Source organism: Pelmatolapia mariae, linkage group LG6, assembly GCF_036321145.2.
Source record: "Pelmatolapia mariae isolate MD_Pm_ZW linkage group LG6, Pm_UMD_F_2, whole genome shotgun sequence".
NCBI classification, from domain to species: domain Eukaryota; kingdom Metazoa; phylum Chordata; class Actinopteri; order Cichliformes; family Cichlidae; genus Pelmatolapia; species Pelmatolapia mariae.
In genome coordinates, this window is record NC_086232.1 from 11,477,830 (window position 1) to 11,487,869 (window position 10,040).

General features: G+C 39.8%; 1 long non-coding RNA gene across 1 annotated transcript; it reads right to left on the minus strand.

Annotated features, from left to right (window-relative positions):
* Nucleotides 1–7,790: 7,790 nt before the first annotated feature.
* Nucleotides 7,791–9,136, minus strand: LOC134628800 (uncharacterized). Its single transcript, XR_010094022.1, has 3 exons — nt 9,069–9,136; nt 8,005–8,215; nt 7,791–7,901 (listed from the first exon to the last, which is right to left on the minus strand). It is a non-coding gene; the product is annotated as an uncharacterized LOC134628800 (long non-coding RNA).
* Nucleotides 9,137–10,040: the final 904 nt, after the last annotated feature.

Genomic DNA, 10,040 nt, shown 5'->3' on the forward strand with positions numbered 1-10,040 from the left:
CTGAACAACGTGAAGTGGATAAAGATTTATGTGATGTTACATTTTCCTGAGAACTGACTGTGATGACTCCTCCAAAATATGCTATTTTGTCCTGCTAGTTGAGCCTGCTGTCTGTTCTCAGCCCTCCTCCTGTTTCACTGGCATATATCCATCACCAGAGGGCTCCACCGACCTGCCTGTTGACAACAGAGCAAACCCCTGTGTCATGTGACCTGGCTGGAGCTGCAAAGCTGGACTCAGACGTGGCCCAGGCAAGTTCAGAGGCAGTTGTGGAAAAGAGAGCAGGGAGCATGGTAAAGCACTGGAAAGATGAGGTGGAAACAGGAAGCGTGTAGATTCAGTGGACTTATCAACATCCTTCATGCCCTCATCCTGACTCAGCTGCTCCTCTCCACTACTGCTAACACCTGAATCCAAGCTGGGAAGCTCCGGGCTGTCAGCCTGCTGTTTCTCCACTCGCTCATAATCAGAACAAACCGGAATAAACTTGCCAAACACACCTCTGCTGCTTCCAAACAGCCTCTGAAAATCTGCCTTTTGTTCATTCCCTCCCTCCTTCTCTTCCTCACCCTCAGGTTCCTCATCATGGCTATCAGTCATATTGATGCTATCTGCCTCCATGCTCTCTTCACTGACCTCTTCACTCTGGAGCCTAAATCGATCATTGTTGAGCCTCTCAGTTTTCTCGTAGTCTGAAATCACCTGCACTGGCTCACTGTTACTGCTGCCTTTGAGAAGCAACATTAACATCTCCTTTTCTTTCTCTCTCGCTTCATCGCTTTCCTGTTCTGTGCTTTTTCCTTCACCCTGAGCACCAACAGGGCCATAAGGCGTGTCAGCCGCACAGGGCTTCAGATTCCCAGCAGTGAGTGAGGAAATAGGAGGAGGGCTACAAAGCTCAGAGTAACTTGGGTTAGTGAAGCTGGAGCTGGTGGAGTCATAGCTGCCTTTGTTCAACACCATCTCCTCATCTGGCTTGTAGGCCACAGCAGCATCCACAGGCGAGATTAATTCTACAGTGATCATTTCCACTGGTTTCACGAATGAGTGAAAGTATTCACTGGGGAACCCACTCTGGAGGAGAGAAAGTCACAGAACAGAAGAGATTAGAAAGATTTGAAATATATAAAATATTCAATCTGCACTTTAATGGAGTCAATTAAATAGGTAAGCATCAGGTGTTTGGGGTGCTTCACTCATACTTTACTGAATTTGAATTGCTTGGGTCATAAAGGTCATAAGTCTGTGGCTGGATCAGTGAGTCACTTTGTCTGTCTGGTTACACCTCCCACAGAGTTCACCTCTATCTGCAATGCTCTGTCTTTTTATGGTACATGTTGTGTTGGTCTGCTTTTTAAGTTGCACTGAGCTTATTTTTTGCTTTTAGACTCCTTAAACTCTCTGTAGCTACTTTACAGAGTTTTTTTAAATGAATATTTTTAGACATGAAAAATAGACCTTGATGCAGTCTACCTCTGTGGCTTTACAGCGAGCCTTGTTCCCAGCAGGCAACAGGTTAACAGAGAAAATGTTGTGAAGTGACTGTTGTTGTTAAATGGTGCTGCATGAATAAAACTATACTGAACTGAAATTAAATCATTGTATAATAGACTCCAGCATCTGATCCTAACACTGTGATGAAGCTCTCTACTCTTAACCCTAACCTAAAGAAAAGTCACTATTGGACTAAAACACAGCTTTGAATATATGGTAATAATTTAATTTACTCCAAACAAATTCACCACAGTATTTCATAAATGTTATGTTTACTGCCCTGAAGTGGCCACAGTATTATCTAATGCATGGAATAATAACATGTTATAACAGAGGAAATATCTGCGGTTCATACGCTTACCTGGATTTCTCGCAGGAAGGATTTTCCTGGGTCTGGTATGGGTGGACCTTTGATTTTCTTTACTATGTAAACCCTAAAAAATTAAATATAAACCAGAGTTGCCAGAAAATAGCTTCAGTAAATCAAAATAGAAGAAATTCTAACAATATTATTTGCTATAGAAACTTGTGTCTGTGCTCACGTACCGGGTGGTCTTGTGAGTGCTTAAGAGCAGGCCTGCCAGCAACACCACCACACCGACTATCGTTACAGGAACAACAAACGTATTACCTGAAAAATACGGGACAGAATAGGTCACAGTGGCTCAGAAACATGAGAAAACATTATTATTATTATTATTATAGAAACATGAGAAAACTGGGTCATACAGCCAAGTCTAGGAGACACAGACAAGTTTGCTTCTGCAGGCCGATAAAGTGAATTTGAATAGAAATCAAGATGCAGGGTTCGTACACCTTTTTCAGGGTCAAATTCAAGCACTTTTTAAGCACTTTCAAGGTCCATTTTCAACTTTTTCCAGCGCATTTAACCCCCCCCCCCCCCCCCCCCTTCAATTCACATCACCTCAGTAAGACCATGTGAAAATTAAAACAAATCATCCTAGGTGAACTTAAACACCTTTGTTCCCCTTTTGTTATAACATAGAAAAACGGACCACAGAAAAATACTGCAAAAGGAAAAGGTTGTCTTAGATACATATAGTAAACTCAAAAAACATATTTCACTTAAAAAATTAAGATGTGTAAATGTGAACAAATCAACTTGTTAGAGATATTCATCTTCTGTTGAAAAAATGAAAAAAGAAATTATTAAGTCTTCTCATCAGATATTGATGCTTCTTTCCCGTATGACACAAAAAATAGGAGACAGATGTTTGTTTGTTTTTTAAGTTAATTCCCAATAAAACTAACTGTAAGATGTTTAACTACATTACTGTCTGTATTATTGCTGAAGTCCTAAATGATCACCTTTAAAGTGTTTGTGCTAATAACATCATGTACAGTAAGACAGGCATGAAGAACAGCACTGACTGGGAGAGGCTTTGAACAGATAACATACTCAGTTCAGTTTAATATATACGACTTAAAGAATGCACAAGCATTTACCTAAAATCTACTTATTTAATCTATCACCAGTGATATTATTAGGTACAATTATAATGTATTGTTCATCTCCCTTAAATGAACAGGCAGTCTTAATGTGTGAAATATCCATATACAAAAAGACACATATTTGTCTACTGCCTCAGTGGCTGATGCTGCCCCACAGGCCTCAGTGTGAGCTTGAAGCCATTTATAATGTTTAAGTAGTTTAATGGTGTCGGTGCTCACGATAAACACATTTTGAATGAAAGCCGGGGAACTTGGTAGCACAAAAACAAGTGACTATTCTTTGTGACCATATGGATCGGTCCCTCATATTACCATTATTTCACCCAGCACAGGGATAAACCCTGCAGGTATGACAACAGCAGGTGTATCACTCCTAACGTTTTCCACCTGGAGACAGCATTTACACTGAAATCTGCCTTTGGTGGCTTTTTGCAGCAACTGTGACATTCACTAGTAGAACTGACACACAAAACAAAACAACGACTACACTACACACTAACTACACAAGACAACACACTAACTTAAGACTCCAAACACGGGAAACGTCACAAGTCTCTCACCTGTGAAAACTCACTTTCTCCCTTTCTTTAGCTTGCTCACTCCTAAAACTTCCCCCTCTGCCTAAACAACCAAATCTCACGTTTCCATATATATTTTTGATTGTTTGACACAAATAGGGAAGGGTGTTTTTTTCCCCCTTTTTTGCTCACAAGCGGAGAGTGTTTGCTAGCGCTGTCATTAGAAAACGCCGTTTTTACCGTCTCTTCCCGTAGTAAACGCCTCTGTTTTATTTAGGAAAAAAACAGCGCGTATACTTTTGATCATAACTCTGGTTTTACGTGGCCTATCAACACAGTTTAAAAACTGGTATATAGTTTGAAGTCGGTACTTTTGACAAAAGTTGAAATGGAGCCTCTGGGTCTGTAAAGCCTTAAGTTGGCTAGCTATGTATCGGGCTAATGTTTAAAGCTTTCACTTGAGTAAAGTAACTCATATTACTGCTACTGCTAAGTAATGTTAGCTAAGTTCACAGCATGCTCCATAAATCTCCATGCCATAACTAACTGCTATAATAGCTGCCGTATTGCATCACACTCAGTGCATTTCAATCATTTATCCCGCGTTTTTGAGCTAGCGAAATAATAATCATAATTTTAAAAAATAGCATGTGTAACGTACATGTACTGGAAAATTATTTACTAGCACTCACCTATCATGCGACTGGAGAACGCAAACTCCGCCATTGTCGTTTTCTGTCAAACACTCATTAAAACAGCAACCTACAGGTATGTTAGCGCACTCATTCCCGACTGTCCGGGGGAGGGGCGGGGTCACACATTAAAACAGACAGCGGCGCAAGGCAGTCCAGGCGGAGAAATTTTGCTTTTACATTTTGCGACTCATTTTATTTCTCTATCTGATAAGAAAACTATTCAGTCAGATAGTTATTTGTGGTGAATGAAATACAGTTACACTTTCAAGCACTTTCAAGCACCACATTTGAAATTCAAGCACTTTTCAAACCTTGAAAAGACTATTTTAAAATTCAAGCATTTTCAAGGCTTTCAAGCACCCGTACGAACCCTGAATATGTGACTGTGATTCATTATTCAAGAGACTAAAGATAAATTTTGCATGAAGTGCATGGAATACAAAAATACAGACATTTTCACTTATGCCCTCGATTTAATTATTATTACTAATCCTTGAGTGCAAATCCTTTGTATGTGACTGTCTGAAGTCAGAAACCTTCAAAATGGCATTTCTTCCCTTTACTGCAGCCTCCTTCAGTTGCTGTTTGCTTCTGGGTCTTTCTTCTGTTTGTCTTCACTAAGTGAAAGGTATGCCACGTTGGGCTGGGGTCATGTGACTGATTTGGTCTTTTATGAACATCTCTGTTCCTTTTGCTGCATGTTTTGGGTCATTACAGGCCCATCCTGTGAGTTTGTAATATTTGACTGAATCAGAAAAGAAAGTATTGTTGTTGCTGTAGCTGCTCTGTAAGCATTCATCAGTAAAGACCAGCTAAACATTTCCATCAGCAGCCATGCATGCCAGTGCCATGAAGATGCCAAGTTGTTGATGTGACAACCCTCTAATTGTTGTAGGACCTCTATGTTAAGTCTCTTTTGGGTTTTAGCCCATTCAAGGCTTTGCACTGGCACCTCATATGGACTACACATTTTATGTTCCCATGAGCAGCTACCAAATGGAAACTGAACTCTTTGATCAACTCAAGGAAACAGGCCAGATGTGGACATTGATACTTTGAATCTGAGAATTAATGTAGTTGTAACTGGCTGATATTTTATTGGTAGTATGTGTTATTGTTGTCTGCCATTTTTCTTCTTCTTTGGTGGCTAACTAGTCTCACTCTGTTTGTTGTAGACAGACCACTCTTACCTCATAACAACCGGCTACTATTTCTTTGTTTATGAAATATTCCACTTTTTCTGGTGACAAAGTCCTATTGAATTTGAATGGAGAGCCAGCCCTCTCTCTCACCTCTCCCTTAGTGGCGTAGTGGCAGTTACCACTCATTCACCTCTCCCTTGTATGTTTAAGGTTGCGAGTTAAATTACAGTGTAAACGTACACGACACACACAGTGAATGTGCTCACTATTATTGCTTTTTATTGACTGTTGTGTGCTCAAGGAAAACAGTCTGTTCCAGTTCAGCTCTCCTTCCTCCCCGCTCAACCCTGCCTTCACTATATAGAGCACGGGTGGGCAACTACAGGCCTCGACTGCCGGTGTCCAGCAGGTTTTAGATCTCACCCTGTGTCAACACACCTGAATCAAATAATTCGTTCATTCCCAGGCCTCTGGAGAACTTCAAGACATGTTGAGGAGGTAATTTAGCCATTTGAATCAGCTGTGTCTAAAACCTGCAGGACACCAGCACTTAAGGCCTGGAGTAGCCTACCCCTGATATAGAGAAACAAAAAGAGACACCGTCATCAGTCAATCGCCACCATCTGTGGCTCACCTGCATCCCGGTACCGCCCCTTGAGCTCACTGCACCACGTCTACCCTGCAGCTGAGCCAGGGACCACACTCCTGCCACATACAGCATTGGACATTTTTCACAATGACTTTTCCCCCTCTATGCTGTGTATTACACACCAACACACTTTAAACTTTAAACATTTTCCCGTATACATAATTATTCCATACTGCAGTAATCATGCTCAGCATGAATGAAATGGAAAGGTTTTGACATTGGTATGTTATGTTAAACAAAACATGTTGAGATAAATGTACCTGATGGTGGTTTTATTGTCCCTACAGGTGACTCCCATGATGCAGTGGGGCTCCAGTCACTCCAGGCTCCCTCAGGTTGAGGTTTAACAGACCGCACACGAACTCGTGCCTCGTACCTCTCGCCTTGTATCAGCAAATCTGGCTCCAGCTCTGCCTTGCACTCCTGCTTGCATTGAATGCCATGTTTTCTGTGCACAGCCGGATCCTGACACACAGAAACCAGCGTGGGGTTGAGAACGAATCTTGTTTCACACGTGAACTTTCACGATCTCAACTTTACATTTAAACTTGTTCACATTGTGTCATAAAATCTAAACTTACACTCCATGACTGATCCTGCTTCTTCCACTGCACTTCACTTCTGTATGAACTGATGATTACATGTTTGGGGACTTGGGACAACCAGGAAACAGACGTGAAGTTGACTTTTGGCTCTGCAGGAGGATTCACCTTTACTGCAAGATCACACACACAGTTGTTTTAATTCACCATGAATAGCTCACACTGTAAATCACAAAGAGCCAGTATATTATACTGTAGATTACACTCACTATGACAGGATGGCATGAAGGAAGTGATTACTCTCTTCATTTGGTTGCAGCTCAGATTAAGGGACAACACATGGAAAGACTGAAACTGGAAAAAAAGAATTTGGAAAAATACTTACTGTTAGAAAACATTCAGTAAGAACAATACAGAAGTTTCTGTTTGTCAAACTTCCAATTTCATGTAAAGTAAAACAATTCAGAGTCAATTCACATCAGAGTCACAAATATCCAATCAGACAATAGACTTGGTAAAAACAAAGAGCAGCATAAAGAGAGAAGAGATGAAGCTTCTTTTAGACAGAGGATGACCTGAGTGCATCAAGCAGAAGATCAAGTAAAAATAGTTAATGAGATTAGTGGGTACATTTGAAAGGAATGTTATACATTTTTTGAGCTTTCTTGCTGAGAATGACATTACTGATACCGCTCCATGTCTGTACAGAAGCCATAAAAACTTCACCTTAGTTTCAAATACACAACAGGGAAAAGTAAAAAACAATAAAAAGTAATAAATAAATACTGACATCCGCCAGTGTTACCCCCCAACCTCTTAGCAGCTGCACTTATAGTATGAATTTAAACATGCAAGCTGATTTCCTTCTCATCATATTCACAGGATTTTCAGAAAACATGATCTCTGACATTGACCGGATAAAAAAACTATTTGGAAGGAGTCAATGACTGCCCCGAGGCTTTCCGTAGAATATTAGATCTGACTTCTAATTAAACTACAAACTGAGATATAGGATGTATGATTTTATCTTGGGGGCTCAACAATAATTTGATTTATTCACACACTCACAGTGTTTTCCATTTCAAAGATCAGGGAGCACTTCTTTAGCGCTGGTTTAGAGATGTCAACAGATTTTAGGTCACAGGAAGCGTTGTAAGGACTGAGAAGAAGAATATTAATTTGATTTTGCTGTAGATGATGTTACTGATGACATCTGTGATTTATGTATTGTGAGTATTCTGTGTTGAGGTTTTCTTTTTGTGACCGAGGTCCTTACCTGTCGAGGCGTTTATTTTGAGCATGTATCGTGCATGCAGTGTCATCAGACACGTTTCTGCTGTTCCACAAACATGTGATGTTTCTATTGTAGTCAGTGTAGCAAGTGAGATCTGTGAGAATTAAAACAGGAGAAATGAAATGAAAATGAGTAAATATGTCAAACAACAGATCTTAAAATCAGTTAAATATGAATCAAGATGAATAAAGACTAACTCTCTGGCAGGCTGGAACACTCATCACTTCTGCAGAGCAGCAGCAGAGGCAGCAGAATAAACAGGGAAAGGGTTTTCTTATTTCTCTCCATTAAGTCGACAGTTTTCTTTCTTAGAGGCCGCTGGGATGGTGACTCGTGACTGTGACTGCAAGACTTGAAGGACTGTAGTTGCTTTAGGTATTGACTGACTGCTTTCTGATTCTTCTCATCCTGCAAAGGTAAACACATAAAATAAAATGTTACCATGTTAGCAACATGATTAGAGACGACACAGTTTTATTTCTCCAAACAGTCACACATCAATCCACATAGAAAAAAAACAGTTGGCTTCAGATAAACACAGAATAAACAGAGGACGGAACAACAGACATACAAGTGTTTCAGATCCTGCCTCAGTTTGTAAAACTAAAAACAGTGATGATGTAATCCAGACTCCTACTGTGTATACTAAGGAGCACTTAAACTTACTGTGTTTTAATTTACTTTCATCCATTTTCTTCTACTTATCCTATCTAGCATCGCAGCGGTGAAAGCTAGAGTCTATCTCAGCTTGCACAGGTCGAGGGGTAAGGTGCACCCTGGACAAGTCACCGATCTATCAGAGGGCCAATAATTAAACTTTACTATACAACACAAAGTGCTGTCCAGCAACTGTTATTGTCGTTTGCAGACATCTACATAAAATGAAACTGAATTGAAATCATAATTTAAATGAAGTGTTGCAAAAATTAATGTTTCCATTGGTGTTGAATTTGTGGTCTTTTCTTTCAGACATGAATCTCTACCACAGCCTCGCAAACTGTTGGCTGCTTGGTTTGTGTTCACCTTCATTTGATCTGCTCCACCATGGCAAATAAAACTGATACATAAATAACAACAACCTGATCTCCTGGATGTTTTGTTACACAAAAGCAATTTTCACTCAATCTTAAACTGAAGAAAATTCAGTAAAACATTTTTAATATTGTAATTGTAATAATACAATTCTCTTATAAAAAGAATAATACCTGTACATTAAAGCACACACGCTGTCCATTGAAAGACTTCAGTCAGTGACACTTACCTGCTGGCTGAGCTGCAACTGATCTGCTTCCAACTGCTGACTTAATTTCACCTGATATCCTGTCAAAGAGCATCACATGAGGGTGTTACTTTCTTTTCATATCAAATGTAACCAACTAAAGTGACAAAACAAAAACAGGGTGAAAAGTCTTTTGATCACAACCCACAGTGCTCTTCTGACGAACATTTGAACGTCTGATTGTTTCACTTGAAGTATTTTAACCCTTTCGTTTCATCTGATCCGATATAGTAGTATTAGCAGTAGCTCCCTTTGCATGTGGCCCACACTGACATTTAAACTCTGTGTTTGTGTGGATTTGTGCTTTTTGTGGTTTTGCAGCCAAGTGCAAGCTGACCCACAAACACCCACATCCTCAACTAATATGTTCATATTATGCATTAACTGACTTTAAGCATTTTATATTTGCAAGAACACGTTTCAAACAAACTTTTCTTTTCATAGTGATCAATACAAACATATTAAGTTTAAACAGCATAGTACTGAAGTTTGTTTAGATTCTCATTCACATAATAAATATCACGTCACATTAGATATTCCAGCTTTGCCCCAAACATAGAGCCAGACTCATAAAGAAGATCTTCAGATCACATCTTCTATAGAACAAAAACTGTGGATCTTTCTGAGAACTCAAATGTTCCATTAATCTGACAGGTTCACTTCCTGCTAAAAGCTTTTCAAGTTGATATAAAAGGTGTGAAGGGGGAAATTATGCTGATTGATCCTCTTAAAATGAGCTTTCACAGCTTTCAAAGCTTTCAGTTGTGTGCTGCAACTCACAAAAATGTTTCAAAGCAGGCAGCTGTTTATGGTTTCTGTAACAGGTGGTCCAAATGCATGAAAGCAGTATCAATTCCTTCCTGATCTACTGTTATAACTGGGACACTCTGCAGTGAGCGCTCATGGGTGTTTAAGGTGACAACGTGGCATTCAGTACTTTAACAAGATAAAAGC